Source organism: Equus caballus, chromosome 21, assembly GCF_041296265.1.
Source record: "Equus caballus isolate H_3958 breed thoroughbred chromosome 21, TB-T2T, whole genome shotgun sequence".
NCBI lineage: Eukaryota > Metazoa > Chordata > Mammalia > Perissodactyla > Equidae > Equus > Equus caballus.
Genome location: NC_091704.1, coordinates 18,084,849 through 18,110,936, shown reverse-complemented (window position 1 = coordinate 18,110,936; position 26,088 = coordinate 18,084,849). Strand labels below are relative to the sequence as shown.

The window sequence follows — 26,088 nt, the reverse complement described above, 5'->3', positions numbered from 1 at the left end:
TGAGATGAGGGGAGGCCGAGGGTGGCACCTCTTTGTGGGTGAATTGGCAAACGCCTAGGAATGTGTGCTGTGCCCCCAACACGTGAGCACAGACTTGTGGGCCAGTAAGGCCACTGCCCACTGCTGGTCGCAGTGAAGGTCTGAAGGTCTGGTGGGGAGCTGTAGGTGGGTGAGAAGAGGGGAGAGGTGACCTAAGCCCTCATGTGAGAATGCCTCCCAGCCCATTACTAATGGGCGAACTGACCTGGACCTGTGTGGGATGCTGTCTGGAGCTAAAGAGCAGAAGCAGACCAGGTGTTTTACTGTGTGCTGTCCACAGTAATGGGGACTCGCGGACAAGTGAGGGGCCGAGGGCAGGTGGGGCCTGACTTGTGAAGTATAGACTCCCCTGCAGTCGGCACTTCTCCTCCCCGCACTTACCTATCCACTGATAACAGAGAGAGGACAGGACACACCCTGCTCCCCCTACCCCCGGAGTGCCCTTCCCTGGTCAGACCCCTCCCACTGAACTCAGGGATCCCATCTATACTCCCTGCTGGCCCCCAACCCCTGCAACTGCCACATGATTCTGGATTCATGCACCCCCACCCCAGGGAGGTCCCACCTCACTGAATGGGGCCTCCCACTGCCCTGCACAGTGTCCAAGCTCAGAACGGGCACCAGGCCCCCTTGTGCCACCAATGTGGGGACACCCTGGCCAGGACTTCTCTGTACCCAGCCCCCTAGGTCGGGACCAAGAACAAGGGCTCCTTGGGCATCATTTCACCTCTCAGAGTCTGGAGCTCCTCATCTGTCAGTGACTGATAGTGACTGACAGCCCATGTGGACAAGGATGAGGCCTGGAATGTGGCAGGATGGCCTCAACTGGTGCATGCCCTCCACCGTGCCAGAGCCGCCTGCCCCGGGTCTGCAGGAGGTTCTGGCTTCCTTTGGTCCCGGCCTGCAGCACGGGCTCTCTCCCTCTCTCCAGGGCACAGGCCCGGGCTCTGCACCTCTGGACCAAGAGGGTTTCATAACATTCTTTTGTTTCTTTTGTACCTTGTTTCTTCCACTGTTGCTAGTAATACCAAGTTTCTTTCTTGTTAAAACAATTTTCATATATTTATTAGCTGACCAGTTATTTAAGAAATCTTCTAGATTATAACCTACATTAGGAAACACATTTTGCATCACAGGTTCACTTACACTCACACACACTCATGCCTGAATGTCCTAACTAGAACAAAAATTTCAGCAAGTAGCTGATAGCCCTTTTAGCCGCAATGTGCTCTGCCTTCTTCCCCACCCCACCCCCGCCCCAGTTCGATTTCAGTAAAGCTGATCATAACCACCTAAACTGATTGCATGAATCTGGGTCTCAATCAGCAGGCCGAAGGAACACTGTGTCCCAGGCTGTGGTTTGAGAGGAGCTCTTCATATCCTTCTATATCTTCATGTCTTGGATATTTTATATTACATATGAATATATGGGTATACACACAAACACATATGCCTGCATTTGAAGCTCTAACCTCAGAGTTAAATACAAATTTCCTTTTGAGGCAGTAACACAAAATATCCTTTAGATGAATTAAGTTAGAAAACCGTGGGACCGGCCCTGTGGAGTGGTTAAGTTCACACCCTCTGCGTGGGCAGCCGAGGGTTTCATGGGTTTGGATCCTGGGCGCGGACATGGCACTGCTCATCCAGGCCATGCTGAGGCTGCATCCCACATGCCACAACTAGATGGACCCACAACTAAAAATATGCAACTATGTACTGGGGGGCTTTGGAGAGAAAAAGGAAAAATAAAATCTTTAAAAAAAAGAAAGAAAGAAAACCGAAGGGTGAAGTGAATCCTAGAACCGGGGGTGCAGCCAGCAGAACGGGGGGAGGAGGTCCCCAGGATCTCAGAGGAACCGGTCCCAGGAGTCACCCTGGGTCCCTCATCACAGCAAAAGGATTGCTCTCTGGGGTCAGAAGTGCCCTGTGTTCTCTGAGGCTCAGGTATGCGAAGAGGAGAAACGAAGTCACAGCCTGGCCCTGGGGACGAGGGTGAGATCAGGGTGCCACTTGCTCAGGGTGACACTTTTGCTCCTTAATAAGCAATTGCACACCTGGCCAGGACTTCCAGGAAGATGCGAAACCAAGACAGTACTTCATAGGCATCATTTGGCAGGGAACAAATACTTTTGGTTTTGCTCCAAACCCACACTTGGACTTCTCAAAATGTAAGACACTCACAAGGTCAAAGATGTACTTATATAAAATAGTATTGGGAGGATGGAACATTAGATTAGGCCAGTTGTAAATGTTTGCTCCTAAAAAAACAATCTTTGACTCATACAACTCAATATCAAATAAAACAAAGAATCTGATTAAAAAATGGGCAGAGAATCTGAATAGATATTTTTCCAAAGAAGACATACAGATGGCCAATAGGCACATGAAAAGATGCTCAGTATCACTAATCATCAGGGAAATGCAAATCAAAATCACAAGACGGGGCTGGCCCTGTGGCCAAGTGGTTAAGTTTGTGCCTTCTGCTTTGGCAGCCCAGTTTTGCTGGTTCGGATCCTGGGTGCGGACATGGCACCGCTCATCAGGCCATGCTGAGGTGGCATCCCACATAGCACAACCAGAGGCACTTACAACTAGAATACACAACTATGTACCAGGGAGCTTTGGGGAGAAGAAGAAGAAGAAAAAAAGAAGATTGGCAACAGATGTTAGTGCAGGTGCCAATGTTTAAAAAAAATTCACAAGGAGATGCCACCTCACATCTGTCAGAATGGCTATTATCAAAAAGATGAGAAACAGCAAGCGTCAGTGAGGATGCGGAGAAAAGGGAACCCTTGTGCACTGTTGGTGGGAATGTAAATTGGGGCAGCCACTATGGAAAACAGTATGAAGTTTCCTCAAGAAATTAAGAATAGAACTACCATATGACCCAGCTATCCCACTTCTGGGTATTTATCTGAAGGAAATGAAAATACTAACTTGAAAAAATATATACACACCTCTATGTTCACCGCAGTATTATTCACAATAGGAAGACATGGAAACAACCTAAGTGCCTGTCAATGGATGAATGGATAAAGAAGATGTGGTAATAAATACAATGGAATACTAGTCAGCCATAAAACAGATGAAATCTTGACATTTGTGACAACATGGATGGACCTAGAGGGCACTATGCTAAGTGAAATAAGTCAGAGAAAGACAAATGCCATGTGATCTTACTTATATGTGGAATCTAAAAAAAATAAAACCAAGAAAGTGAACTCATAAATACAGAGAACAGATGGGTGTTTGCCAGAGGTGGAAGGTGGGGGTGGGTGAAATGGGTCAAAAGGTACAAACTTCCAGTTATAAAATAAATAAGTCTTGGGCATGCAATGTACAGCATGATGACTATACTTAATAAGACTGTATTGCATATTTGAAAGTTGCTAAGAGAGTATATCTTCTTCTTCTTATTTTTTTAAGATTTTATTTTTTCCTTTTTCTCCCCCAAACCCCCCAGTACATAGTTATATATTTTTTAGTTGTGGGTCCTTCTAGTTGTGGCATGTGGGACGCCACCTCAGCGTGGCCTGATGCGCAGTGCCATGTACATGCCCAGGATCTGAACCAGCGAAAACCCTGGGCTGCCAAAGCGGAGCGCGTGAACTTAACCACTCGGCCACAGGGCTGGCCCCAACTAAGAGAGTAGATCTTAAAAGTTCTCCCCATGAGAAATATCTGTGTGTGGTGATAGGTGTTAACTAGACTTATTGTGATGATCACTTTCTGATATATACAAACATTAAATCATTATGTTGTACACCTGAAATTAACGTTATATGTCAATTATATCTCAAGTGAAAAAGAGACAATCTCTGGAAAAAGATGGGGGAGAGCTCAGAGCTCTGACCCTCAGCATCCCCCCCAGGGTCCCCAGCGATATGGACATCCTGCTGCCATGCCTCAGTCTTGGCTCCTTTGTTGGAATCTCTGACCTCCCGAGACTGTGTCTTCTGCATGACCACCAGGATCTCATGGACCCAAAGACACACATCCACACTCTGCGTGCGGGCGACACTGGCTCTCCAAGGGTCTCTGTGTTCAGCTGGGGAGCCCAACTCTCGGTCCAGCACTCTAGACGCCTCTTCTCCCTAGGGAGACCTGCACTCGCTCTCAGTGCTCTGGCTTCCTTCTGTAGCTGGTGAACATCCCATGACCAGTGGTGGCTTTCTGCCTACACGTTATGTCTGTCAATATTTACGTGGACGATGCCCTGGCAGCCACTCTACTGAGCACACTGCCCTGTGGCTCTCTCTCCAGAGGAGAATCTGTTTTAAAATTCAAATGCACATTCCTCAATTCAGAGTGGAAGCTGAGCCACCTCTGAAGTGAGCCACCTGCATGGTCTCAGGTGGTGAAGAGAGAACAGGTGCCTACGCGGAACGATGGTGGGGACAGGATTGCTGTGAGGGGCTGGGGGGTCTGGGATTGTTCCTTCAAAATACCATCAGCACAAGAAAAGAACAATTTGTAACTGTGTATGATGATAGACCTTAACTAGACTTATTTGGCGACCATTTTGCAATACACACAAATACTGAATTATTATGTTGTACACCTGAAATTAATATAATGCTATATGTCAATTATATCAATAAAAAATGCAAAACAAACAAAAAAACCAAAAACTCTTCAGGTAAGAGAGAGAGAATATACACTGAGACAGTGGCCAAACCATACACGACGCTGGAACTCTGACCCACCACCTGTGCAGCCACCAGCCAGGGAGGCAAGCCACAACCCCTGAGGCAATCAACCCCAAACAGCTAGGACTTGGTCAGTGACTGCAGCCTCCCTAATTTCGGCTCCTGCTTCCAACTTAGGACCGAGAGAAAGCCAAATATGCCCTCCTGACCAGCGACACAGGACACCTGCTTCTCGTCAGCTGCCCCAGCTTCCACATGCCAACAGCCTCTGGTGGGCACACCTGCGCCTTCACTTCTCCTCTCCCCTGCCTGCCTTTGATTCTCTGCCAAACGCAGTGATGGCAACTGCCCGCTTGCTCTAGCACACTCTGAATAAGCAGGCTCTATTGTTCTCATTTGGGGGGTCTTCCTCTATTTCCACAGGTAACTGAAGGAATGGGTAGAAGAGGCAGCTCTCTCTTATGGTAGAATTTCAACCAATAAACGTACAAGAAATGATGGACACAAAGTCATCGTTAGGCAAATGCCAGAATCCACTGCTGCCATCAAGAACCACAGGTGGATGGACGCTAAGATGAAGGAGTGAAAACATGACAAGAAACAGGGTATCCAGTGGTCTCTGAGCATCTCCCCACAAAACACTTAATAATTTCTCTGGGCAGAGAAACCTGGCAGACCTCACCTTGACCCAAGTGATCAAGGTCAGCACCAGTGATGGCTCGTACCCCCAACCTGATACACCAGGAAACACACAACATCACTTCTGTGGGATTCCTGCCCAAGATGCACAACCCCAATCTAATCACAAGGGAACTTTGGGCAAAGCACACTGAGGGACCTGCTACAAACCACTGAGCAGTTTTCAGCAACCATGTGGGGGTCGTGGACGATGAGGAAAGACTAAGGATCCATCACAGTTCAGAGGAGACCTTGGAGACGTGAGGACTAAATGCAGCGAGGGAGCCTGGACCAGAAAAAGGGCATGAGGGCAAAAACGGGGGAATCTGACTTCGGTCTGGAGATGAGTTCCCAGTGTTGCCTCAATGCAAATTGAGAACCTCTGGTTCTGGTCACCATGTGGTGATGCAAGATGCTAACACTGGGGGCAGCTGGGTGAGGGGTACACAGGAACTCTCAGTTATTTTTGTCACTTCGCTATAAGTCTAAAATTATTTCAAAATAAAAAGCTGAAAAACAAACAAACAAACAAACAAAAATGCCTTGAGAAATCCAGGAGCTTCTGGGATGTGCCAAAAGTTTCAGAGAAACATATTTCAGATGTCTGTTGCCATCAAGGGGCTTGCCGGTGACCTGGCTTGTCCCTGTCCAGTCAGTGTTTCAGAGCCAGGGGTCATGGTCACAAGCTGGGGAAGGGTGCTGGCAGCCGTGAACGCCCCATCTCAGGGATTTGTGCTGCCCGGTTTGTGGGGGGACCAGTGCTCTTCTTGGCAGGCACACTCTGACCCTGGCTGCTCCTCAGAGCTGGGTGTTGGGGGTCAGCAGCTGTGGGGTCTCCAGCTGGGGCCTGTCTCTCACTGCACATGTGGGTGAGAATGGGTGAAGACAGACACTCAACACAATGGCACAACACCACCTATTGTTTATTACCTCCCTCTGCCCTGTGCTCTCTCACTGGCCAGCCTTAACCAGAGCATCAGTGATATTTTACAGATGGGGAAGCTGAGGCAGTGTGAGTCCTCGCCCGAGGGTGATAAACATCATCATTAATCACCAAATGGCAGTGTCATAGCCGCTGGTTTATCTCCCCATTTTACCGAGGAGACACGGAGAAGCTTGGCCAGACCAAGGACAGAGGGAATCTGGGCCCCGGAGCAGGACTCCAAAGCAAAGGCCACGTCCTCCTCCATGGAGCCCCAGCCCCATGGCCAGCCTCAACACCATCTCAACCTGAACAATTCTCCTAGAGAACCATGAGCCTCTTAATCAAGACTTTGCTTAACCTGAGGAACAACAGTGCCGGGAAGGCAGGGGGAGGGTCTGGCTGCACTCGGATATCCCCTGAACGCAACTTGCAAAGCCACACAGAACACAAACAACCTGTCCACCGAAGCATTGCAGGACAAAGGTGACAGTATGGACTGCCAGGCTGAGATCCGAGTGGGCTGGGAGCCCCATTGGCCGATCCCAATGCCTGAGGCTCCATTCTGGAACAGAAGCCTGGAAGAGGCAGTCAAGGGGCCCGCTGAGCACTGGCAGGTTTGCAAGTCAGAGTACACCACCTAGGTGGGATCCTGGGTAACTCATCCCTGTTGTTGGCTGACACCAAATGGCTACTTGGTAGATGGAAGCCTCTGAGGGACCATGGCCCAGTGTCTGGGGGCCTGACACGTTCCAGTCTTGCAGCTGGAAGAAGGTGGCCCTGGCCTGCTGGCTCCCGCAAGCCTGGAAGAAGCCAGTGTAAATCATGTCTGGGAGATGATACACTGGGCCTTGCATGATTTTAAAAATCGAATATCCTGAACCCAACCTAAGGTAACGAGGCACATGGGAGACCACATGCCACGTGCGAGGAGAAACGATGACACACAGACGGGCTGGGCAGACACCGCATCTGAAAGGCTGATGGGAGTGTGCTGGAAGAGCCCCGGCCACACCCCTTCTGGCTGTGGGGCTTCAGGTGGAGGGCTCCTGGCAGGGCAGGTGGATTAGGAACAGTGGGCAGTGACACGTGGAGGTACTGATAAGATAAATAAGCAGCAGGGGCCTCTTGAGACCCCCAAATGTCATGGCTGCAGTTCCAAGAAGGACGACCATGTAATGGGAGCTTGGCCTGTGGCATCAAGGCAAAGGGAGCCTAGGCTGACCTGGTCGGCAAGACTGTTATTACTCCTTTTCCAACATGACCATCAACAGAAGTCCAGGCTTTATTTGGTTTCACCAGTTATTGCCCAAATCTCCCTTTTCTGTCCCAGAATCTCATCTATGAGCCCGAGGTCTTCTCAGTCCTGCAGGATGCCACCCCTACGCCCCCTAATCTGGGTTTGTCTGATGTATTTTCCTTTTTTTTTCTGGTGAGGAAGATGGCCCTGAGCTAACATCTGTGCCAATCCTCCTCCACTACAGATGTGGGACGCCAGCACAGAGTGGCTTGATGAGCAGCGTGTAGGTCTGTGCCTGGGATCCGAACCCGCAAACCCCAGGCTGCCGAAGCGGAGCAGGCAAACTTAACCACTATGCCACCAGGCTGGCCCCGTCCGAAGTATTTTCTCACCACTAGCCAGGGGTTGTGAGGTCTCAGAGGGACCACAGAGGTGAGGAGCCCTCCCAGTCACATTACACCTGAGTGCACAGACTTAATCCAGGTGAGATGAACCCAGGCCTCTTGCTTAAGGTGGGGTCTGCCAGGTGTCTCCATCAAGTGACCTTTTCCCCTTTCCAGACTCTTCTTTGGTATCAGCCTACCCTCGGGGGTGGGTTAAGCTCCACCTCTGGAGGGGGAGAATCGACATACAGGACTTGGAATTCTTCCACAGGAACCACGGTCTCTTCTCCCCCATTTATTTACTTATTCAGTCACTTATTTGGATCAGTCTGGTCTCGTGGATGTCCACTTTACCCTCTGGGTTAAATCAGATGCTCTGTTATTTACTGTTCTGATCTTCCAGTGCTGGCCACGGGCTGCGAGCCATTTTCCACTCACTGAGGTGGAGAGGCAGGTTTGGGGAGGGAGGAGAGACGGAGACCTGAGGACGATGAAGCGGTCGTCCAAAAGATCCTGGCAGCAAGGGACAGATATCAACATGCGCATGTGGGCCTGAAAGCGACTGTGGAGATACAGGGGGCTGTGCGGTTGTGCACAGGGGCACGGTGGGGCGGCGGGGGAAGCGGCGTGTGCTCCTGTCTGAGGCCAAGCACCCACAGCTCCACAGCCTGGTCCTTGCTGCTCCCACATCTTCCCTCCACCCCAGGCTCATTGTGCTGCCCTGGCTTGTGTGATAGCTCTCTGCAGGATCCTCAGGGCTGCCCGTACCTGTGCAGTGGGTACTGGGGAATTCACCCTGTCGCTCCCAGTAGGAGGAGCCCAGACAGAAGGAATGGTGTTGCTGGGCAAGGTCAATACCAAGTTGGGATCCCATGAGTGGGAGCCAAAGGTCCTGGAATCCTATCATCCTGACACTTGGAGTGATAGTCCTGGAAAGGGTAGATGTGAGGACCACCCTGGTCCAATATTTAAAGGGCTGTGGTGGGCTAAGTAATGACCCTCAAAGATGACTATCCTAAGCCCCGGTACCTGTGAACATGTTACCTTACATGGCCAAAGGGACTTTTCAGATGTGATCAAGTTAAGGGTCTTGAGAAGGGGAAACTGTCCTGGATCACCCCAAAGTCATCACAAAGTCCTTAAAAGAGGAAGGCAGGAGGGTCAGAGAAGGAGATGCGACAGTGGAGGCCAATTTCAGAGATTTGAGGATGCTGCAATGCTGGCTTTGGAGGTGGAGGAAGGGGCCACAGGCTGAAGCATGCAGGTGGCCTGCAGAAAGTGGAAAAGGCAAGGACATGGACCCTGTTGTAGGGTCTCCAGGAGGAACGCAGCCCTGCAGTCCCATTTTAGACTTCTGACCTCCAGAACAGAAAGCGTGGCTTTCGTCCTCCACAGGTATGGCAGTTTGTTACAGTGGCCACAGGAAACTGACACAGGGAAGGGCAGCTCGCTGAGGCAGTGGCCCAGTGGGACAGCTCAGGTGAGTCACAGGGAGGCCTATTCCAGGACAACCTGAGACTGAGAATGCCAGGGCTGCCCACAGTCCAACCACTGCCCCTGGGGAGTGTGGTCATTCACACGGTGGTAGGCGCCCAGAGGCTCATGCGTGCACAGGTAAGGTGCCCGCCCTCCCGCAGCGAGCAAGACAATTCATGGAGTGACACATGCTATGAAGGAAGCCAACAGAGAGATAGGTGCATGATGGGGGCCCAGACTCAAGACTGGGTAGTCAGGCCGGCCTCCCCGAGGGGCCACATCAGAGCTGAGGCCAGAATAACAGGGAGCAGGCAGGAGCTTTGGCAGGTGCTGCATTCCAGGCAGTGAGACAGGAACTGCAAAGGCCTCAGGGCAGGAACCAGCCAGCCAGTGAGAGAGACGGGTTGAGGGGGGCAGGGGTCCCTCAGGTGACAGGATGGGGTCTGATGGAGGGAAGCAGAAGGGGACTCAGGAGCCCACCCAAGTTCTGCCTGAGACCTGGGGGTGGTGGGGCCCTCTTCTGGGATGGGCCAATGTGCAGGGAAGAGGCCAGCAGGGTGGGTGGCCCCCATCCGAGGGCCCCTCCCCCCACCCTCGGCAGCATTCTCATCCACAGGGATGGGTGGTCTTTGCCCACCCGCCACCCCAAGTTTCCCAAATGAGAAGAGGTTGTCAGGATTTCTGGTCCCACCTGGTGGTTCCATTACACCACCAGGGAGGATCTGAGGGCAAAACATACAACACTCCCAAGTTTAATTAAAAACAGATCCAGCTGACTGGCACTGGAAACCACCCAGGGGAGAGCCTGTCCAGGCTGTGCTTCCTCTCACCCACTTGCCCTGTGCTCTGCTTCATCACCTGCAGCCAGGTGTGGCTCCTTACAGGTCCCTTAGTGAAGAGCCACACCCTGCCCTCCGCATAGTCTCCTGTCAAGGAAGTATCTCCTTGCGTAATCGGGAAGGCAGAGTCACAGGTTTATGGCCGGCTTTGCCCTTCACCAGGTGCGCACCCTTGGGCAGGTCCCCAGCTCCAGGGGACCTAGGCTTTCAGGCCTGTGAGCTGGGCTGGAGGCTTCCACCTGGAGTGAGTGAGCCCGAGCACAGGACCACGTCTGACCCCATCCTCCCACAGTCTGCCTAAACTTGCCCGGAGAACCAGGAGTCCTCACCCACCAGGAATGTGAGGCAGGGCAGCTACTGTGGAAATCAGTCTGGGGGCTCCTCAACTAGCTGAGCGTGGAGTTGCCATGTGACCCAGCAATTCTGCTCCTAGGCACACACCAGAAGAACTGAAGACAAGCATTCAAGCAAATCCTTGTACATGCCTGTGCGCAGCAGCACTGTTCACAATGGCCAAGAGGTGGAAACAACCCAAATGTCCATCAACAGATGATGGACACACAAAATGTAGTCCATCCACACCCTGGAATACTACTCAGCCATAATAAGGACTGAAGCTCTGACACACGTTACGATGTGGATGAACCTCAAAAATACACTCAGTAAAAGAAGCTGGTCTCAAAACACCATATACCACGTGATCCCATTTATATGAAACATCCAAAACAAGTGAATCTAGAGAGACAAAAAGCAGGTTGCCAGAGGTGGGGGGAGGAGGGAATGGCGAGTGACTGTTAATGGGGGTGGGGTTTCCTTTTGAGGTGATGGAAATGTTCCTTTTGAAGTGGTGGTTGCACAACATTGTCATCGCACTAAATGCCACTGAATTGTACACTTCAAAAAGGGGGAAAATGGTAAAAATGTGCATTTTGCACAAAAAACCTCCCCCGGCTACCCACCTGCCCTGGGAGGCCGTCCTCTGCTCTAGCAGGATCGTGGGGTGGGAAGAACCTGGTAACGCCTCGGGTCTCCCTTTTCTCATGGACCCTACCCTCCCTACTGGGTTATTTTGAGTCAGATGAACTGTGTACCTGCTGTGTACACACTCTGAGGAGGCGGCAGCACCACTGAGTAGGTAGGGGGTGTGGGCAGACGACCCACATATGGATGATGGTGAGTGGAGCTGTGTGGGAGGAGAGACATGGGGCAGGGTGGGGTGGGGGTTTGTCCTGGGATCCAGGGAGGCTTCCCGAGGAGTGTACAGGGTGGGAGGTAGTGGGGAGGAGCAGCCCACGCAGCAGAGCAGCAAGGAGGAGGACCCCCTCCCTGGGCTGGAGCAAGCTCAGGTCAACCAGGGAAACAAAGAGAGGCTGGGTGTCCCTGGGCTGGCAGGGAGGCACAGAGCACCCCACCCTGCACCCCTGCTGCTTCTGCCACCTCTGCACCTTGGCTTCTGCCTGTCCCAGCCAGAAGCCTCCCCACACTCCTCCCGCCGGGCCTCTCCTTGGGGTTGGTGATGTCACTTGGAGCTCTGAACACCTGCCTGGCAGGATGCCATATCTCATGGCGATGACAAGCACCCTTGTGGACACAACCCCTCAGTGTGTTGTGTCTACAATGAGGACTACACGACAACACAGAAGGACAAGGTGCTGCCATGTGCAATGACAGGGCTGCATCTCACAGAACAGTGGAGAGAGAGATGGCGACACAGAAGACTGCACTGAACGATTCTGTCTAAGTAAAATCCAGGCACAGTAACAGTGTGGTCCGTCCACACAGTGGAATGTTATTCAGCTTTAAAGAGGAAGCAAATTCTGACACATGGTTGAACCTTAAGAACATCATGCTAAATGAAATAAGCCAGTCACAAAAGGACTGAGGTCCCTACAAGAGTCAAATTCACAGAGACAGAAAGTAGAATGAGGGTGCCAGGGGCTGGGGAGTTAATGTTTGATGGGGACAGAGCTTCAGTTTGGGAAGATGAAGAGTTCTGAAGATGGATGGTGGTGACGGCTGCCCAACAATGTGGGGGTACTTAATGCCCCTGAACTGTACGCTAAGCTTAAGACAGTACATTTTATGTTGTTTATATTTTATCACAATTAAAAAATAATTCCAGCACAGATAAAATGCATTAGCAGTGGTAAAGGTCAGAATGGAGTTACTTTAGAGAGTATGGCGGGAAGCGGGTGTAGAGGAACCAGTGGGGAGCCTGAAATGCTCTGTATCTTGATCAAGTTTCAGGCGTGAACACACGTGTAAAAATTCCTTGAGCTGTACAGTTAGGAGTAATTCAGTTTACTGTATGTGACACCAAAATAAAACATTTTTAGGGGCCGGCCCGGTGGCACAGCAGTTAAGTTTGCACGTTCCGCTTCTCGGCAGCCCAGGGTTCGCCGGTTCGGATCCAGGGTGCGGACATGGCACCGCTTGGCAAAAAGCCATGCTGTGGTAGGCATCCCACGTATCAAGTAGAGGAAGACGGGCATGGATGTTAGCTCAGGGCCAGTCTTCCTCAGCAAAAAGAGGAGGATTGGCAGTAGTTGGCTCAGGGCTAATCTTCCTCAAAAAAAATTTTTTTTAATAGTAAAACAAAAACAAAAACAAACCTGCCCACCCCCTCCCAGCCACTGGCCTTGAGTCCGAGCACTGTGTCCCTAACTCCCAGGGGACTCTGACAGCCCCGGGGGAGGCCTGCACTGCTTGCTATCCGTGTCCTCCTCCTCACCTCTGGAGATCACCTGCTGATGACCTGCCCATGATTACGAGTCCAGAGGAGACGGGTAAGCTCCTGGAAGGAGGGTACCACATGCAGTGGATATCTGGCCCCCTTCTGGAGACAGCACCCTCGTCAGCCACCCACTCTGCCCTCTGTCACCTTGGAGAAGGGGGGCTGACCCTCCCCTTGACTCCACAATGACCTAGGTGACCCTGGTCAAGTAATGACAGCTCACATTCCTGGGTTTGGGGAGCCAGACCCAAAGAGTGAAATTTTTGAGGGAGCCACTGGGCCAGAGAAGTGCTCTTTCTCTCTCCAGGGAGAGCCAAGGCCAGGACGGGGAGGCGGATGTCTGCAGACTCAGGGTGTCTCAGGGCCCAACGGTGCTGGAAGAATCTGGAAGTTGCCAGAAGCCCACCAAGCCCCCTTGTCAGTTCAGCCAGTTTGGGATGGGTTTCTGTCCCTTGCACTGCCCAGAGCCCTGACGAGAGCCCAGGGACACCCAGTGTTTCCCTGATGCTCCTCCAGCCCTGTGCTGTATTTCCAACCACGGACAATGTCCTGCGGCTCCAGTGGGCCCAGCCTCAGCACTCTCTTGAGGTACCTTTAACAAGTACCCATGAACTGGATTCAGGCACCAGCATGTTCCCCGGAGGTGGGGTGAGAACCTGGGGGCAGGTGTGGAGGGGCCACCCCTGTATGCCATGGAAGGCGGCATTCACAGGCCAGCCCCAAATAACAAACGTTCACCTCTTCACACACTATTTCTGTTCAGGCAATCCTTCCACTCATCAAACCGAAAACGAAGTGAAGCAGGAGTGGGGGCAATTCGGCAATATAACTTACTGAACAGCACTGTCTGGGAAATCTGACCCAGGAGCCACAGGATCTTCAGTAGCCCAGTCTCTGAGCCTAATGCTGCAGCCACGCCAGGTGCGCGGCTGTTCTAATACACACACGGATGCACACACACACACAGGCATGCCGGACTCGCTCGGAAGCTCCCTGGCTGGGGCCACGATTCACGCCAGTGTGTGGCAGGGGCACCAGAGAGCTGGGTGCTCCACCTGGGGGATGTGGGAAATATTTGCACAAACAGGGGCAGTTTCTCGCTCGATGGAGTTTACAAGCAGCCATGGCACAGTTCCCATAATCTCTCGGTAAACGGAAGCCAATTAACATCCTATCTGCCTGTTGATAAAGGCTGTTTTCCTTTCTGGTTACCGGGCATCAACTTCTGCCTAAGAGAGCTGAAGCGTCTTACATAACGGCTGTTCCCTGTTAACCCCGGCCCGACCGGCTGCTGCACCTTTCTCCCCGCTGCATTCGCTTCTGTGTATGCCTTTCAGACAAACTCGGGTCACTGTAACCCCGTGCTGCAGTCTCTATGGGTCAGACATGCAGGCATCCACATCCTGAAAGATCCGGAACATCCTATGGTCAATCACTGACCTTGGTTCTTGCAGACAGTGCTGCCAACAACTGCCATCGAGTGCCCTTGGAGTGACCTGAAACAAACGGAGGCACTCAACGGTTCTCACGCTTCTCTGCTAAGAGGGTGTACTGTGTAACATCCTCACCCCAAAAGCCTTGTGTTCTTGCCAAATGGAGCCCGACATGGCGCTCGCACCTACTCAGTTATTTGCAGGATGAGTGAACTAATTCCCTGGATGCGCTAAGTTGTGCTTTGGCTGCACTTCCCCCATGCCTGGCAAACTCCTCTGAATCCTTCAAAGCTCATCCTAATCGTCCCAGCCTCACCTCCCAAAGTTAGCTGCTCTGCCCCGAGCTAAGATGTGTGGTTCTCTGCCACGCAGGGAGGGACCGCTTTCCATTCCCTCCTCCGCTAGGCTGGGGGTCCCTGGAAGGCAAGGGCCTGGGTCACGCTCAGTGTCTGTGCCTAGCAAGGCAGTAGAGGCATATAACTGCAGACAGGTGCCTTTGCCATCCGTCTTCTTGCCCTTCAGGCATCCTTCACATGGCAGCAGGAACACACCTCTTCAATCACTGTCTGCCTCATTCTCCAAGCTGGAGCATGTACAGGCTCCCTGCCATGCCATGCTGGCATTGTGGGAAGACAGGGTCCAGCATGTGACCTTGGACACGTCACTAAACCTCCCTAGGCCTCAGTTTCCTAATCTGTCACTATCTTCCCAGGCTGGCGCAGCTCAGGTGGGTCAGAGGTGTTGCTAAGTATCATTCTCCCTAATAAGGCATCACATGGGGCTGGGATGGAGCCCATCTACCACCACCTGGCCCTACTGAGCAGGCGTCCTCACTTCCCAGATCTCACCATTCGGCCCACAGCCCCCGACAGTGGGGCCTCCAAAAGGGCTGAGCATCGGTCCCTGGCATCCAGCCCCCCACGCCTCCTCCTCCAGGTTCATCTCCCCAAAGTATTGGACAAAACTTGGATGGCAGCACCTCACTGCCCACAAATGATGGTCATTTAGGAAGTGCCTACTCCCCACGAAGCACTCTGCCATGCCACCACTGGCAGTGCAATCTCCAACTCTCACATTCAGGGCTGACTGTCATCTGGTTCTGACCAAGGTGCTCCAGGCAAAAGGTGCTGCTCACAGCCCTACACCTTCCTGGACTTCAAGATCTGGCTCTTACACATCCCTTACCAGCCCCACGCTAGGCGAGCCACTGGCTAAGACTAAGGAGGCCTGACCAGCAATAGGTCCGTCTCCCCACTGTGCTGGAAGCCAGGCGACCCACCTAGTCCCCTCCCCTCTCGAGGCGGCAGGAACACCACAGCAGGGGAGGGACAGGGTCCTCATATTCCTCCAGCTCTGAGCCCTCCACCAAGTGTATCCAGGAGCACCTGTCCCAGAATCTCCGGGGACACTAGTGCAGGACTCCTGACTCCTCCCCAGACTTATTAAGTCAGAGCTGCTGCAGAGTGAGGCCTGGGAACCTGCCCTTCAGACAGGATGAGGGCGAGATGAGCTGTGCTGACCAACACTGCAAACTGGTTAGGTCTTGGGTCAGCGTGGCTGTAATCATACTTAATTGAAACGTACATATTCACTTTTTTGACTCATCCCATGGCAAAGGCATAGGGCGTGGAGATGGAGCAATGGCTCTAACATCTGTCAGGAGCTCTGTGCTGGCACATTTCATCATGGAAGCTCATAACCACTCATGAGGCAGGTCTCCTGGCCTGGTCCTCATCTCACAGCAGGGAAGACACAGGTGGTCAGGGGTTCTGAGCTTGGGTCTACTGACCATGCCCTGCCCACAGAGGCCCTGACATGAGTCCTCTCCTCTGCCAGCTTCTCCTGCGTCTTGCACTAGCACTATTACCAGGTCCCTCGATCCCCTCAGGCTCCTCTCCTGCTCCCCAGCCCTCAGCCTTCTCTTGGATCCCACAATGTCCAGGTTTACTCATTCCCTCTGCTCACAATTGCTTTGCAATCGAGCTCCTTGCTGGCTTTCAGATTTCCAGGAGCTTTCTTGGCCCCCTGAATTAGCAGCCCCAGTCTGCGCTCAGGACTGATCAATTACAGTGCCCTAATCACTTGGTGATGTCTGATCCACGTCTATGTCCCCCACCCTTCTGAGCCCCAGTGTTTCTGTCTCCTCTGCACCAGCACACAGATATTTACAGACTGCAGAATGATTGTATCATAAGGCTTCAAGTGTGTTCCACTCCTGGGGTGATGCTGGAGGCTGCGTTCTGGAATGGCTTACAGATGTCTATGGCTAATGGCGGCTGAAAGCATGGCACTCTTGGTGACTTATTTGGAGGAGGACAGGTGTCTGGATTCAGGCTGACATAGGTCCATCCGGGCTCCCCCAGATCTTTTTCTGTGTGTCTTTGGGCAAAGGCCCCTTGAGTGTTGGTCACTCTTCTGTAAAACTAGGATGATCTAGCACCAAGCTCTAGCCTGGTAAGCACGAGCCAAGGGGTGGCAAAGAGCAAAACTTAGACGTACACAACCACTTGTCCGGGTCCTTGCCAGCTCTGAGCAGATGCCTCTATCTTCCAGGAGAGTGGGAGCACACAGGGCCCGCGTACACAGGCTATCCAGAGGGGTTGGGTAATGTGCTCCAACCCTGCTGGCCTTGTCTTGCCTAAAACAGCAGAGGTAGCTGGACAAGCACTTCCTCAAATAACGTCCTGACAGAAATGCTGGCTTCCCAGCTGTAGGGGTTAAATGGTGTCCCCCACAGTTCATGTCCACCCAGAACCTCAGAAGGTGACCTTATCTGGAAACAGAGTCTTTGCAGATATAATGAGTTAGGGATATCAAGAGGAAATCATCCTGGATTTAGGGTGGGCCCTAAATCCAGTGACAGGTGTCTTTATAAGAAGACACACACACAGGGAGAAGGCTGTGTGGAGACGGAGGCAGAGATCAGGGTGATGCAGACACAAGCCAAAGAACCCCAAGGGGTGGCGGTAGCCACCAGAAGCCGGGAGAGTGCCTGACACGGATGCCCCCTCAGGGACCCCAGTAAGAACCAACCCTGCTGTCTTAGTCCATTTGTTCTGCTGTGACAGAGTACCACAGACTGGGTGGCTTATAAACAACAGAAATGTATTTCTCCCAGTTCTGGAGGCTGGAAGTCCAAGACCAAGGCGCCTGCAGGTTTGGTGCCTGGTGAGAGCGCTCTTCCTGGTTCACAGATGGCCGACTTCTCACTGTGTCCTCACAGGGTGCAAGGGGCACTGGAACTCTCTTGTGCCTCTTTTGTAAGGGAATTAAACCCGTTTCCTGAGGGCTCCACCCTCAACACCTAATCACCTCCCAAAGCCACCACCTCGAAAACACAAAGACGTTGGGGGTTAGGTTTCAACATATGAACTTGAAGGGGACACAAACATTTAGTCTACAGCACCTGCCAACACCTTGATTTTGGCTTTCTGGCCCCACAACTATGACAGGATAAATTTCTGTTGTTTTAGCCACCCGGTTTGTGGTATAATTTGTTACGGCAGCCCCAGGAGACCAATACAGCAGGATTCTGTGACGCAACCTCCCAGTGCAGCCTGTCCAGCGGCTAGTGACCTGCCCATGGTCCTGAGGTCACTGCTCTCCTCTCTGGACCTTACAGGCTGTCCCGCTGGCAGAGCTTCAACCAAAACCTGGCTTCTGCTGCTCTTTGTTGAGACCCTGGAATCCAAGTGCTCAGCTGCAGCAAAAGGTACTCAGAGAAGAAAACAAATGTTGACAAGTATATTTTAAAAATAGCACAGTGACCAGGGAGGGGCCGCTGGGGGCAACGTTCTACTTCTTGACCCAGCTGTTAGTTTTATTATTCTTTCTACCTTCTTTTTTTCACAGGTACACTATACTTTTTATTAAGAAGTACTTCATATTTAAAATAAAACATACAATGCGTTCTTAAAAGAGCTTGTTTGCAAAACCCAAACAATCTAACAGTTCTGATCCTCTCAGTATTCCTCTAATGTCTAACTGCCAAGAGAGAAGAGAAAAACAAAAAATGGGACGACGTGTGGAAAACACCTGACCTCAGGCTGATGACACCCTCCCACCTGGCCCCAGCAGTGGGGAATCCTGGACAACTCAGGAGAATCTCAACACAGCTTCCCAAACAGACTTAATGTCTGATTTGTCTCAATCTCACCAGATACGCTCGTTCTTTGGCTGGATCCAAGTGAAAAAAAAAATTAGCCAACAGCTAAACAGTTCTTCTAGCCAATTGTTCTTGTTGTGCCAACATCTCAGGAACCCCCTCCTGGGACTCTGGGTGATGCCTGTGTCTCTCTCTTGCAAGGACCCTCCAAACCCAACATTTCCTTCAGAGCTTCACAAAGGAAACACTCAATATTTCTTGGATTGAACTTCAGTTTGACTGTGGAAGAGAAACAGAAATCTAACGTTTAATCACCACCACACAAGCCGGAACACCTAAGAGATGGATAGGAAGCATGGAAGCAATGTTCAAAAAGATCTCTTGACGGGCCAGCCCAGTGGTGCAGTGGTTAAGTTCCCACGCTCTGCTTCAGCAGCATGGGGTTTGTCAGTTCGGATCCTGGGCATGGACCTACATACTGCTTATCAAGCCATGCTGTGACACGCGTCTCACATATAAAATAGAGGAAGATGGGCACGATGTTAGTTCAGGGCCAATCTTCCTCAGCAAAAAAAAAAATATATATATATGTAAATAAATAGAGAGGATTGGCAGCGGATGTTAGCTCAGAGCTAATCTTCCTCCAAAAAAAAAAAAAAATCAAAAAGATCTCGTGGGCTGTTTTTTACCTATCAGCTTGGAGAGACCAGAAGAGCTGATAATAACTGTCCTGGCTGTTGGGGGAGGAAATAAGCATTCCAACTTCACAGCTCAGAGAAGACTGTTGACAGCACAGCCTCTTCAGAGGAACATTAACCATTGAAAAGGTATGCCTTTTGGCCTGGCCACTCCTAGGAAGCTGCTGTGTGGGATGTAAACTCCATGAAGACAGGGAGGTTTCGAAGTGTCTGTGCACTGCTGGAGCCCCCACATCTTCACTATGTATTTGCTCATGCACGATTCTACCTATTCATCACAGCTCGGTTTACAGAAGAGCAACAACTGAAACAGTCATCAGTAAGGGACTCGTCATGACATCAACACACCTGTTTGGTAAAATCCGATGCAAATTTACCTGTGGTTTAAAAGGGGTGGGCGATACACCGCCCCCCCCCCCCCCACCAGCCATAGACTATCTCTAGAAGGAAACAGGAGAAATTATGAAAGGGGTGCCTCCAGAGGGGAACGGGTGCAGACAGGGAGAGAGCTGCCTGGTTCTTACTGTATGCTCTTTTGTACTGTTTGTTTTTTTTTACCATGTACATCAATTACCTTGTCAAAGTTAATTTATGTATTTGCATATATATATATATACAAATGTGTGTATGTATGTACATATAAATGTGTGTATACGTATATATGTACACCTATACACACACACATACACACACAAGTTTTAAATGGCTCCTTTTGAATTTGGACAGAGAACCCCAATGGCTTCAGTTTCCACAGGAGAAGCTGAAGGTGATGTGACCCTCTGGAACATTCCAGCACCATCTTTGCAGGGAGAGACAGGAGAGTGGTAAGAGGTGCTATGCAAGCCTTACAGGAAACAGCACCACATTATTGCTTTTCAACAACAAAGCCACTCGCGTCCTTCTATGCTGCACACTTACAAATCACACTCCTGGGAACTTGAAAAGTTCCAGAAAAATCATTATCGCAGCACCATGACAGGCTCCAGTTTTGTGGTTTGGCTCTAAGCAGCTGCAACATTCGCCTGCCTCACTCGAAAGAGTTTCCTTACTCTCTCCGTTTATCAGCTTCAAGGGCCCCAAGAGTTCTTGCAGGCCAGTGGGCAGCCTCGGTCTGCAAGAGCTGGAGCCAGAGGCCCGGCAACTCCCTCCCAGGTGACCCTGCCGGCCAGGTGGCACCCCAGGTGTTGAAGCAGCACTCCTGTGGCACCCCCACCCCCACCCAGCCCCAAGGCTCAGGACGTGTGCTCAGGCAGCGTCCAGGGGCCGCCCCTTCCAGCTCAGCCTTTCTGAACCCAGTCAAAGTCATGACTCCTGAGGAACAGCTGTAGGGAGGGTGGGGGGTCCCCTCCTCTGCCAACCCGTCAGAGACAAACACAACAGATGAGCAAAGTGAGGGAGGGCCACAGAAAAGGGTCAGCAATGCTCAGGGAGGGGTGGGTTCTGCCTCTCCAATTCAAGTAGCTTTAGGTTTGTTGCTGGTAAAATGGAGATAATTCTGGTTTTGTCTGACTGATGAGATTAATCGAAGCCCGGAAATCACTTTATAGACAGTCATCAATAAAATGATAACATCTCGATGGGCTTTTCTTTGGTGGTGGTGGTGGGGGTGCGGTGATTCCGAGACACCAAGGCTTGGGTGAATGCTGGAGGACCTGGGGAGTTCGAGGATTAGAGAGGGGCTCAAACACAGGTGCACGTCTAAGAAAGTATGGGTGGGTAGACAGAGACTGCGGGGTGTGTGAGTGAGAGGGGCTGCTGGGGCACAGAGCAGGTGCGTGGGGGGAGCACCTGAGGGCAGTGACCCATATTACTGAAGAGGGGGGACAGTGAGAGGGGCGCAGACCTAGAGATGAGCAAAGTCAGCGAGGGGATAGGAACAGGCCTAGGTGTGGAGCCGTAAGTTTGGGGTCACAGGCTTAGGTGTGGGTGTGGGGTGTGCAGGCCCAGTTGTGGAGGCGCACGGGGTGGGGAGCACAGCCCTGGGGTGTAGGGGTGTCATGGAGAAAGGGACGGTCCAGGAGATGTGGGGGACGTCCACAAGGAGGGACGCGGTGTCAGGCGTGTGAGGGGGAGTATCAGTGGAGGCACAGGCTGAGGTGCGCGTGGGGGGTGCAAACCCACCGGTGCGAGGCCTCTGGGCAGGGCCCGGGGCGGGTAGGGGATGTCGGCGAGGCGGACAGCCTCGTACATAGGGGGGTGGTCAACGAGAAGGGACGTGGTGTTAGGTGTGCGTGGGCTGACGGCAGGGGCTCACATCTGGATGTGGGGGCTCCAGAAGCTGGGTGTGTGGGTGGGGGGGCTTTAACCTCTTCCTGCCCCCGCGACGCTGCCGTCACGCCCGCCTAGTCCGCCCCCGCCCGAGGACCCATGACAGGACCGCGCTTCGCCCTAGCTGGGCCCGAGGGGGGCGGGGCCCCCGACGCCTGCGCCGCCCCGCGTCCCCAGCACCCCCTCACCGGCTAGGACGAGTCTTCGCCGCCGCCGCCGCCGCCGCCGCCGCCTCCAGCCGCAGCCACGGCCCCGCCTCGCGCACCCCAAGACGCGCCGCAGGAGGCGTCCACGCCGCACCTTGGTTGGCTGTGCGTTAGCCAATTATCGCTGGTGACAGCAGGGACTGGTGGGCATGAAGAGGACGGGCAGCCCGTGCAGCCAATCACTGAGGGGTGGAGGCGGGGCCACCGGGAGAGGCTCTGGGTGCCCCGCGGTGATCCTCCGGGGTGCAAGGAGCTGAGGAGAGCGCCTGGGGGCAGGCGAAGATTGGAGCCCTAGGAGAAGACGGGCAGCCCTAATAACCAATCGCTGGTGAACAAGGGCGGGGCTCCGAGGAAGTTGGCACGACTGACACAAGAGGAATAGAGGGCGTGGCCTAGATGGCGATGGGGATTGGCTGCGGAACCGAAGACTGGCAGGCCCGGCGGCCAGTCGCAGGGGCCGTGGGCGGTGCCTCCCCCGGCAGGGCGGGAGCGTACAAGGTGAAGTTTGGCTCTGAGTGCAGCGGCTGTAGGTGGCCTCGGACCCCCTCGCGCGGGGTCCCCTGAGGCTGTGTCGAAGAGTGTGGACCCTGGCCACCTAGCGCAGGAGCACCACCTCCAATTCGGGCCAAGGCCGAAAGACTCGTGGATAATTCTCCATCCCTTCACTCCCCACTATTCCCCTGCGAAAGCCAGAGGCAGACTCGCTGGAGGTCACTCAGGCTCCCCCTCTGCTGCTCCGGGTCCTGTGAAGACGTGGAAATAGGTGGAGTCTTACTCACGCGCTTTGTGATTTTCTGGAAGTGTTTGGCTTCTTTGAGAGTTGGACTTCTTCAAGCCTTCTCCTCCATGGGATCCAATGACATCCCTGTCGGTTCTCCTCCCTGCTAAGCCTTTTGTGAATTGACTGAATCCTAACTACAATCCCATGAGGTCAAAGCGACCACAGGCCCCATTTTACAGAAACTGGAGCACAGAGAGGTCAAGCTCCTTGCCCAAAGTCACAAAGCACTTGAGTGGCGAATCTGGGTATGAATTTAAAGCAGCCTGCTTTTTGGAAGGAGGGGAAGGCAGTGTCAAAGAACAGCCACTAGGGACCCGAGTGACCTGGGTTCGAATCCTTGTCCAGCCCACTGCACAACCTTGGGCAAGGCGCTTGTGAGCCTGTTTCCTCATGGGATGATTCCTACACTTTGATCTTTCCTTTCTGGGGCTGCTCCCCTGGGAGAACTTATATCCCAGCCCTCACCTTGACCTGTTGAAGGCATCTGAAGCTCAGCGGTCATATCCGGCCTGTGAGCCTAAGCTTTTCCACGACGTGCAGTTCATGGGATTCTTTGCAGACAAACGCCGGTAGTTTCAGGAGACACCTGCCATCCAGTGCTCGGCTGTGGCATGGGCGCCTCCCCCAGGTTCACCCCGTTCTCTGACTCAACAAGTGCACTCCCTTAATGTCCAGGGTGGAAAGGGTTACAAATGTTCCCAGATACTGGCTCTTATATCCTGTAAGTGCAGGCTGGGGTTGGTGGAGATCAAGTTCAGAACCAGGGGATTCTCAGAGGGAGCAACCTGAGCTAGGCCTTAATAAGGGCTCACATTTCAGGGCTGTGCAAGCGCCCTGCTAAGTGCTTAATACACAAAGTTTCAAAGTTCCCAGTACAGAGGAGGAAACAGAGGCTCACACAAGGGAAGGTACTAGCCTGAGGCCACCAACTGACCCCTGATATTCCCAGGACATTCCCACATCCTTTCCCATATCTCCCAGCTGTGGATTGCTTCCCAGCAACTTCCAGGCCCCAGTCTCCATTCTGCCCTCTGGAGAAGAGGAAGAAGCTGAAGTCTGCTGAACACCTACCGAGTATCAGGTCCTTGCCAGGCTGGGCACTTCCCGAGCACCATCTCACAGCCTGACTTCCAGATGGGGGTGATGGTGCCCTTTGCAGATGAGAAAACTGAGACTAACAGGATGATATTCCTTGCTGAGGAGCCCAGGGCTGGGTTTGAATGCCTGCTCTTTTTTTACTTGCTGCCCACAGGACCTTCAGCAAGTGACTCAAACTCCCTGCCTCAGTTTCTCCAACTACCTTCAAGGGTTGAGGGCAGCATTAACAAAATGAATAGAAGTAAAACATAACTGCATTGGTCCACAGTGAGTGCTCACTGAGTGCTGGTGATGGATATGACTGTTCTTGGGGGATATACTGTTCCTGGTGCCTCTGTTTCCCCTCCACAAATAGCGCTTCGTGGAATGTGGACATAGACCAACTATGGGCATGGGCATGGTCTGCCATGCGAAGTGAGAGATATCTGTGCTGGAGAAGTCCCCACCAATAGCACCCACCTGCTAGGGCCTGGGAGGGAGGCAGCAAGCTCCTGGAACGTTCCACGGTACCCCAAGGGACAGTGCCAACTAAGGCAAGGGTTGGGCAGTGCTGGGCTGCCCCTCCTGATGGTGCCAGAGGTGCTGGCTGGGTTCTGGCTTCTGTTGGCTGGTCAGCAGGCTGGTGCCAGCCAACCTCCCTGGCGCCTTCCAACAATAGCAGGCAATGCCCCTTGGCATCAGCAACTGAAACCCCCACACTGGGCACGTTGGCTGTACCCAGCCAGGGTGCCTGGGACCCCAGCCCTTCTGAGGTGGCCTGGCTAGCCCTGGGCAGGACACTGCCTCTCTGCACCCATTTCTTTAGCCTCTCAGGGATCTCAGGAATCATCTGACACAAGGGCTGTGAGCCAGGCTCAGGCACAGCGACAGGGCTTAATTAACCAAGGCCAGAGAGCCATTTGCCTAAGGTGAGGTTAGTAATGCTGTCAACAGGAGGGTTGTGGAGGCAGGCCGAACGGGATTCTCATCCCGCTGCAGCCTCTCGAATGCCAGCACGTCTATTTATCACCTGGAAAAACTGGACTTATTGGCCCTGCCTCTCAGAGAGGTGTTTGCAATGAAAAAGCATCAGTGTCCCTTTCCCAGGACCCTGGGCTCTTCCCTGACTGGAAGGACACATCCTGGACAGCAACAGCCAAGCCCGACTGGTCTCAAGTGGTCTCACTCAGACTCCCAGAGGCTGAGAGAGGTCAAGCAACTCATCCAAGAGCACACAGCAACAGAGCCACAGTCTGAACATGCTGCCCCCGCCCCTGACTTTGCAGAGGTTTCGCCCTCAGCCCATGTTTCGACATTATCAACAAGGACAGCAAAGATTTCTTAGAGGGGCGCTGTGTGCCAGGCATCCCTGAGCCAAGCCCTGCTGGGTGCTGTGGCCCTGGAAGGCGACACACCCAGCCCATTTTCAGGTTAAGAGACTGAGGCTCACCTGAGGTGGCAGAGTGGGCACTGGAACCCAGGTATGGCCAACCTCCATGGAATGTGGGGTCTTCAGCTGGGCGCAGGGCCACACCCAGCCTGGTGATGTCTAAACGGCCCTGAGCTGCACCCACTGAAGCTGCCCATTTTCACAGGCTAAGGTGGGAAGGACTGATAAACTGGAATTGCCCCTCCCTGAAGAACCTTGCATTGCAAGAAGGCTGGCCATGGGCCCAGGGGAGGGCACTGGGGCTGCGGGGCAGAAGCCTTCCCTCCAACCAGTCTGTGTACTTAATCTGTTCAGTGTACATTCAAAAACACTTTACAGGAAGCTGGAACCCAGTGAGGAGACAGGTGCCTGCCCACAGGGAGCTCATGGGCGTGGGGGGCAGACAGGAAAGCAGGTTAAGAAAGGAGACCTCAGATGGGGTCAGAGTCAGAGAGACGGCACAAGGAGTGATGGGACCAGGCACTGGGGAATGGCGGGGCGTCTCCCTGAGGAGGCAACATGTGAGCTGGAACCTGGTTCTAGGAAGGAGCTGGCCTGGGAGGGCCGGGGGAAGTGTACTCCAAGCAGCGTGCACAGCATGTGTAAAGGCCCTGAGGTGGGGAGGCAGGTGGGGCTGGAACCATGATTAAGAGGGAGCCTGGAGGGGCCGGCCCCGTGGCTGAGTGCTTAAGTTCACGGGCTCTGCTGCAGTGGCCCAGGGTTTCGCCGGTTCGGATCTTGGGCATGTACATGGCACTGCTCATCAGGCCACGCTGAGGTGGCATCCCACATGCCACAACTAGAAGGACCCACAACTAAAAAATATACAACTATGTACCGGGGGGCTTTGGGGAGAAAAAAGAAAAAAAAATCTTTAAGAGGGAGCCTGGGGAAGATGAGAGTGGGAGGTGGGCAGTTTGGTTTTATGGGAAGGGCAATGGGGAGCCATGGGTGGACTGAAAGCAGAGTTGCGGCAGGAATTACAGGGCTGGCATTTGAGGCTTCCCCAGAAACAGGCTGGCAGCACCCAGCCCCCATGTGACAGATGAAGAAACACAGGCTCACAGAGCCTGAGGACTGCTCCAAGGTCACAGGATGTGACCGACCCAGACGTCAAGTCAGGGCAGC

The 26,088-nt window shown here is 52.9% G+C and overlaps 1 protein-coding gene across 4 annotated transcripts in view; it reads right to left on the bottom strand.

Moving 5' to 3' along the window:
• Positions 1–21,754, bottom strand: part of SLC25A42 (solute carrier family 25 member 42) — a 36,512-nt gene extending 14,758 nt beyond the window's left edge. For 3 of the 4 annotated variants that reach the window (XM_023625533.2, XM_014734789.3, XM_023625532.2), the window contains exon 1: positions 21,656–21,678. The gene's annotated coding sequence lies outside the window, so the exon portion shown is untranslated. Of the gene's footprint in view, positions 1–21,655 lie in introns of all 4 variants that reach the window. The other variant, XM_014734788.3, reaches the window with a different exon arrangement.
• Between the last annotated feature and the right edge of the window lie 4,334 nt (positions 21,755–26,088).